The 7,411-nt window shown below is 26.8% G+C and overlaps 1 protein-coding gene across 1 annotated transcript in view; it reads left to right on the forward strand.

The window, feature by feature from the left end:
- LOC142321322 (uncharacterized) overlaps window positions 1-2,478 on the forward strand; it is a 132,665-nt gene extending 130,187 nt beyond the window's left edge. The window contains exon 14 of the mRNA XM_075359314.1: window positions 1,211-2,478. The gene's annotated coding sequence lies outside the window, so the exon portion shown is untranslated. The remainder of the gene's footprint in view (window positions 1-1,210) is intronic.
- Window positions 2,479-7,411: the final 4,933 nt, after the last annotated feature.

Genomic DNA, 7,411 nt, shown 5'->3' on the forward strand with positions numbered 1-7,411 from the left:
TAATCAGTATTTATTTAAAACAAATGAAAGTGAATTTTCTATTATTTGTGATAAAAAGGTACAATAAATTTGAAATTTAAGATAATTACTTTCTATATTAGCTTTTTATATTCTTTACTAGCAGTAATGAATTACAGTTCTTTGAGCCATACTCAAACACTAATTGTATTTAAGTGTGATTATTTACTTGTTTCTTTTAATTACAATTGTAGATATTATCTTAAAAGCAACTGAATGCAACACAATCTTCTCTATGAATCTTCTAAATGTAGACATACCAAAATAACACGACAGACATTCTGCTCATGACGGCATTCTACATACCTATATAAAACACAAAAATATTTATCCTTCCAAACCGATTATTGAGATTTTCAAGACCTGTCAACACCTTCATCAACAAATACTACAAGGCCACACAGGGGGCCACATACCTTTTAGATAATTGCTGAGAGATGGATGGAGCAATGCAGTTCACAAACCTATCAGAGTATATCAATTTCCTTCAACGTTTCTATTCCCTGTTCTATAGTTGTTTAGCAACTATTATATTGTCTACCGGCCTGCTTCTTTCTCTTCATATACTTACAGAGAAAGCAAATTTCAGATCAGTTGAGTTGGACTCAACCGATCTGAACAAGAGTTGGACTGTAGTTTAAATTTTTAAAAACGTTTAGATAAAATAATTATATTTCTGCTAAATCCAAAAGCATTTTACGATCTAGGAGTAACTATTTAATTTATGTGTGAGTATTGTTATTGTAATAGGCAACTTAATGTGTGTCACAAGTCACTCACAAAATGACATATAGCCGTACTCAAAAATACACCTAGTATTTCACGATGGGCTTATTAGGGATTTTCCTGTGCCTTCTTTACTTAAATGAATATACTTTTGCATTTGTCTAAAAAAAATACCGGTGATGTTCAGTACTACACATTACATTTTCACTCTGTTTACTGTGGGGACTGGCCATTGTGTATAGTGAACATCATTATTATCAGAGAAAGTTAGTCTGACAGTGTCTTCTTTATCTCAGTTGTTGCTGTATGTGTATCATAATCATAAAAAAGAATGGAAAAGATAGTATACATCAGGAAAAATATGATATAATTTCCTTTTTTAAGCTGCGAAACCAGCAAAATCTCTAAAAATTTTAATATTTTTCTTCAGAGAACTAAGATTATAATGAATATATTTTTTCCACAGGAAATGCAGTGTCATGTGAAGAGGAAGACGATTAAATATCATATCACCCAGATAAAGCAGATTGCACTTTGTACTATATGTGTGAAGGTGCTATTATGCTATTCCCATAAAATCTTTTGTTCACCCTGAAAATGTCTGTGATTGGGCAGAAAATGTAGAAGGCTGCATGCATCATACTCAAGCAACACTACCTGCTAAGAGGAGATAAAATAATTATTATAATAACATTAAGTTTTCCTATTTTTTTTACAATGAGCTCATTTTCTATTTACTTTACACTGGTACAATTGTTTCTTCGGTCTACCTTTTTTGAATTTTATTTATGATTGGCCATTATTTTATACTGTACCTAATAATTATTATCTTTATTTTATAAATACTATTAATACTTCTGTTTTAATTATGCAATTTTTTTTTAATGTTTTGTATTTTATGTCAAGTAATGTTATTTGGTTTAAAAAGTTATTATGATTACTTTACTGCTTTTTTTACTGTAATTACTTTACTTATTTCTTTTTATAATATCAAATAATTGTTTCTTTATTTTTTGTTTATAAAATAATTTGTTGATTTAAAAGTGTTGATTCCTTTATTGTAATTCTTTCCCGTGTTTGTTTTTATTTGCTTAATAATTTAAAAATTATTCTTAATGTTTTTCCTTTTTTTTCTAGATATTTGGTTCTGGTTTAATAATGACAATCTGTTGCTGATTACTTTACTTGTATTCCCTATTTATATAAAAATGTTTATTTTAATTACAAAGTTTTTCTGTAAATTGACAATTGATATTTTTAGTAGATCATCTGCAAAGATTCATTGCCAACATACTTAATATTCTTGTATCGCTTTGGTATATTTAATAAATCTTTTAAATAAATTGATGGTAAATTACTGGTCATTTTTTGTTAATTTCTTTTACATATAACATTTTTATGATCATAAACTTTTAATGTGATTTATATCTTCACAATTTATTCTGATACATTTGTATATTATTTTGTATGTTATTACTAATTTTAATAATTATGGTGTCATACAGATTTTTTTTGTTGAAACTATTAATATTCCATTTCAGATAAAAAAATATATTTATATATATATATGTATGTATGTATGTATGTATGTATACATACATGTAATGGTGTTTTTATATTGACATGGTTTTAACCGCTTACAATTACTTTGACATCTTTTGGTAATATTGAACAGTTATACTTGGATAATTTTTTAAAAAGTTATTATAATAAGCAGGCCGTAATGACATATAACAGCGAATATGATAAAAGTTTCTTATAATTTTCTATTGTAATATACAATATATATATATATATATATATATATATATATATATAATTGTAATTGTTAAGTAATTGTTATGTTTATTTTAACTACAGATTGATATCGTTGCAGTTGATCATTGATATGGTGCAGGCCCCTTGGGGTGGTTGGATAGATTGATAAAACAGAACTAATTGATATGTATTAATATTTATTGATTTGTGTTACAAAATGAAATGCATTATGACAAAAGCTGTTTGTTGTGCATGGGGATTGAAAGGTATAGTTTTAACCAAAATATAAAAAAATGATTGTTTTAGCTTATATTTTTGTATGGCATTGCAATATGTTAAAAACGTTAACAAAAATTAAAAAAATATATTAAAAAATTGCCATTTATACATAAATAATAAAAATGTTTGTATTAAATAAATATCATTGTATAAAATATTATTGTGAATGTAAAATTTTACTATAATATTATAATTATTTATATAGGTTTTCAACAAAAAAAAAGGCATCCTATTTTGATGTTTCGGTTTTTGTATCTGATCTTTGCACTCAAATCATCAATCTCACAAAAGATTTTCTTTATTTTGTTCAAAACCAGTTTAAATAGGTTCGGTGATAGTTCATCACCTCGTCTCAGCCCTTTTTTGATTAGGAAAGGTTTGCCTATATTTGCTGTAATTTTAAATTTAGAGAATGTGTTTGTAAGAGTGAGTTTAATGAGGTTCAAATTTTTCTGGTCAACTCATATTCTCTCAAAATTTGAAAAAAGTCTCTGTCCACAAAATCATACGCTTTCTGAAATTTTGTAAAAGATATAAGAAAGGTTTGTTTCTGGATACGTAATATTTTAGAATCGATCAGACTTTGTATTTATTCTGAATATGATCCTCCTTTTTTAAATCCTTCTTCACACCCTTCTATATGTGATCTATTTGGGGCTCTAATCTATTCAATAACATTTTCACAGTATTTTATAAGTCACTGGCAACAATGAAATACTTCTATAGTTGTTGACATCCGTCTTTGAGGTATAAATTATAAATAATAATTAATATAGCTTATTTATTTTTATTTATAATAAAATACTTATACAAATTGAATTGAAATCACAGGTATAAGTTACTATTTATTCTATAATTTTATGCAATTTTAATTCACAATAATATCAGTTTTAAAGTGATTAACATATAATATCTGTACAAAAAAAAATGTATTATTTAAAAAAAGATGTTAAAATTTTCATAGCTTTTGTTTAATTAAATATTGTGATTTTTCCTGAATAATAAATTAAAATATAAAAAATTTTGTACTTCTGATTATTTTAATACAAATTATATCCATTTTATGTTTATTATTAAATTTAAAAATAATATTAATAAAATCTTTTCTCGAGGATATTATTATTATTTTTTTGGTTATATGAGCATCAACTGCTACAGTCATTAGCCCTCATCACACTCTTTAAAATAGGGATTAAATCACAATCAGGTTTGTCATATGTAAGGGTGGAAAGGGCCCTTACATTTTATTTAAAAACACCAAACTAAACAAGACAGAAAATTTAGACACAAACACTGAACATACTTACAGGATGCAAAGGACCCCGATATTAAAATTTAAAAAGTAAATAAAACATAAATATATGTGAAAAACAACGGCTTCACAATACCAACATTCCCTTTTTTCTCCCTTAATTTTATTTAAGCACCCCTGGAGCAACCAAAACTGCCATTAAGCAGCACATCAATTGACCCAAGATCCATGGGAGTTGACTGACTACCTCTCTGTAAATTATCCTGTAGGACTTAACCCGTTCGGGTTCCCCCTGTGTCAGCAGAAATTAAAATAAAAAAATTATTAAAAATATTAATTAATTTAACTTATTTCTGATACTGTTTAAAGGTATTCATAGAATTTCTGTTGTGAAATGAATTTTATTTTGCACTTGGGAGTGATGTTAAGACATTCTGAAGAATTGCCAATTGTAAACAGGTGTGTATCTAAAACGATAGGCTTATACATTACAGATTCTAGGTGTAAAAGTGAACAGAAAGTTTCTTAAGGAAAAATGTTACATTTCCCTTCGATTTTCCTTCTCTCCGGCATTTTGTATTTATTAATAAATTTATATATGAAAATCGGATTGAGAAGTGAACAATAACTTCAGAGGATGAATGATGATACACATACATTTTTAACAACATTGTCTAATAAATAAAATATTTCATTTTATTAATTATTTATTTATATTATTTTAGTATTTCACTATATTAATGTTAACTGTGACCGTGTAAATTTTTATCATATTATATGTTCTTAAGAAAATGCTAAGCATTTTTTTTTAGAACAAAATGACACCTTAGTTTTGAAAATCGATTGACAAATAACCAACTTATGACAGAAAATGTATCACTATTTTCTGCCAGATTTCATCTCCTTCTCTATTAAGTCGGGTTCTTTATTTATTATGTTTGCTATTTATTAATTTAATTATTTTAATTTATATTAGTAGCTTCTCCCGGTGTGCCTATGGCATGCCCTCTGAAACTAGGGTGGGTTCAACTAGGGTATTTTTTCAAAATAAAACTGGAACTGACAGTTGTTGTATTACATAAGAAAGAGCTGCTGCGTGAGTACCATCGCCTCATCTCCTTTATTCACACCTCTTCTACAAGTAGTGTACCATTTTAACCCGCCTACATTCATTACTCTTCTTGTTTGTTTGATTACAGATATTGTTAATATGTATCCTCTAAAACAACTCTAATTTCCCATGAACTTATCTCTTTCTCTTTAATTTTGAATTTCATTTATTTTCTCATACAACAGCACATTTCAAATCGTGTTAAAACATTCGTATTTAATTATTAAAATGAAATGCTACCGGTATTAAAATAATAATAATAATTGCTGTTTAAGAGTTACTTTTGTACATAACTGAAAAAACATTAAATGACCACCATTTTAGTTAAGAGTTACCTATTAGAATAACGTATCACAACTCTAACCTTTCCTTTAAACATTTTTGAATTGGCCCTGAAGAGGAGGGGACCTTGGGATGCGGTAGGTTTTTTAACCAAAAAATTTATTTTTTTTAGGTAAAACCATTTGCTGAATCTCATTTTAAGAGTTGAAATTTATTTCAGTGTTACTATACTTCATGAATACTGTGTATATAAATTCTCCTTAATTCAGTACCATGAAAAACACGGTTTGCTTAGCGTAATTTTTTATCTTATAATCAAATCAGAATAATATATATTTATACTAAAATATAGAGACAAAATATTACAGTTTAATAGAATATTAAATTGAAGATGATGCATACAGGAGAAAATAGGATTGAAATGTCTTTTTATTTTTTATCGAATCAAATGTAGATTTAAAATAATTTATGTTTTGAATGTTATAATTATAAATAAAGATTAGGTTTACGTTACAAATAAAGATTAGGTTATGTACTTGAAATAATCGGCTGAGTTTTCTATCTTGTTTAATTGTAACTGTGTTATTTGAGGATAATAAAGATTTATTTTACTTTTTGACTGGCTTACTCTTCTAACTTTAATTATATTCTGTGGTTAACATGTTTGATACGATATACATATATTAATTTTTCAAATATGTTGCTTGCAACAGGTAATAAATTTATTAAGAAAACTAGAATTCTCTTAATAAATCCACATCCTGTGTCTTCCACATCCTTATACGTCTCATCACCCCACATCCTCTGCTAATGATTATTTTAATTATAATTATTATAAATAATTTATTGTATAATTACATGCAATCAGAGTAGCATCACAAAATGCACGATTAGAAAATAAAAATTAGAAGCGATTAAAGTCCATATTATTTATTTACGTACAATATAAAATCATGAAATTATGTTTTGTAAAATGTATGAAGATATTAAATACAAAAGATAACAGCCAAATAATTCAAAAATCAAAAGGCATTAATGAAGATTATTGTAGTACATGTTTATGTGCAAGTTTAACAGTTACAGAAGATTCAGGGTTTTTTCAATTTTTAAATTAGTATTATTTAAAAATTCATCAACAGAGTAATATTGTTTCTGTAAGATAAGATTTTTTACTTGTATTTTAAATAAATTAGTCAGAAGATTTTTTTAATAGATAGATAATTTATTAGATATGGAATAAGAAGCATAATAAGGCCCTTTCTTGTAAGCCCAAGTATTGAGTTAAATACGTAAAGAGGAAAAAGGTTTTGCGGTCGTTTTTTGATAGAAACAATAAGGTAAACGATAAGTTACTATTCTTTTTAACAAGACTACACATTCATAAATATAAATTAAGGGTAAGTTAACATTTAAAAATTTATGTATATATTCACAGTTATATACTGGTATATAATTGTGAATATAAGGACTGCCTAAAAGCACATACCGTAAAACAAACAGAAGATGGTTTCCAAAAGAGTCGATAGACCACCATAAGGAGACAACACTTTGGATATGCCCAGAACTGAAACAATAGTTTCACCCAGGAGGTGATGCTTTTTGACAGTATTCTAACCTATGATGAGATGTGGATTCACCATTATTAAGTGGAATAAAAAAAAATAGAGCGTGGATTGGAAGAACAAGAGTTCAGCTGTTAAGAACATCATGACAGTATTTTTGATTAACATTGCTGATTGCATAATTTTTCCATCACCTAATAACAGGATTTTTGAGTCTCATACAGTAACAGCATCTCCTTTCTGGCTATTTTATTAGATGAATAATTTGCTTGGAATGAACAAATTGATTTTGTTAGTTAAAAAAATGAAACTGTGTTGTTATACTTGAAGTACCTTAGTAGAATACTGAGTTTATCATCATTATTAAACATATATAAATATTTATGTATATTCCTCTCTGAAGTGTAATGTCATTTCTTAGGG

The sequence above is a fragment of the Lycorma delicatula genome, chromosome 3, assembly GCF_047948215.1.
Source record: "Lycorma delicatula isolate Av1 chromosome 3, ASM4794821v1, whole genome shotgun sequence".
Classification (NCBI taxonomy): Eukaryota; Metazoa; Arthropoda; class Insecta; order Hemiptera; family Fulgoridae; genus Lycorma; species Lycorma delicatula.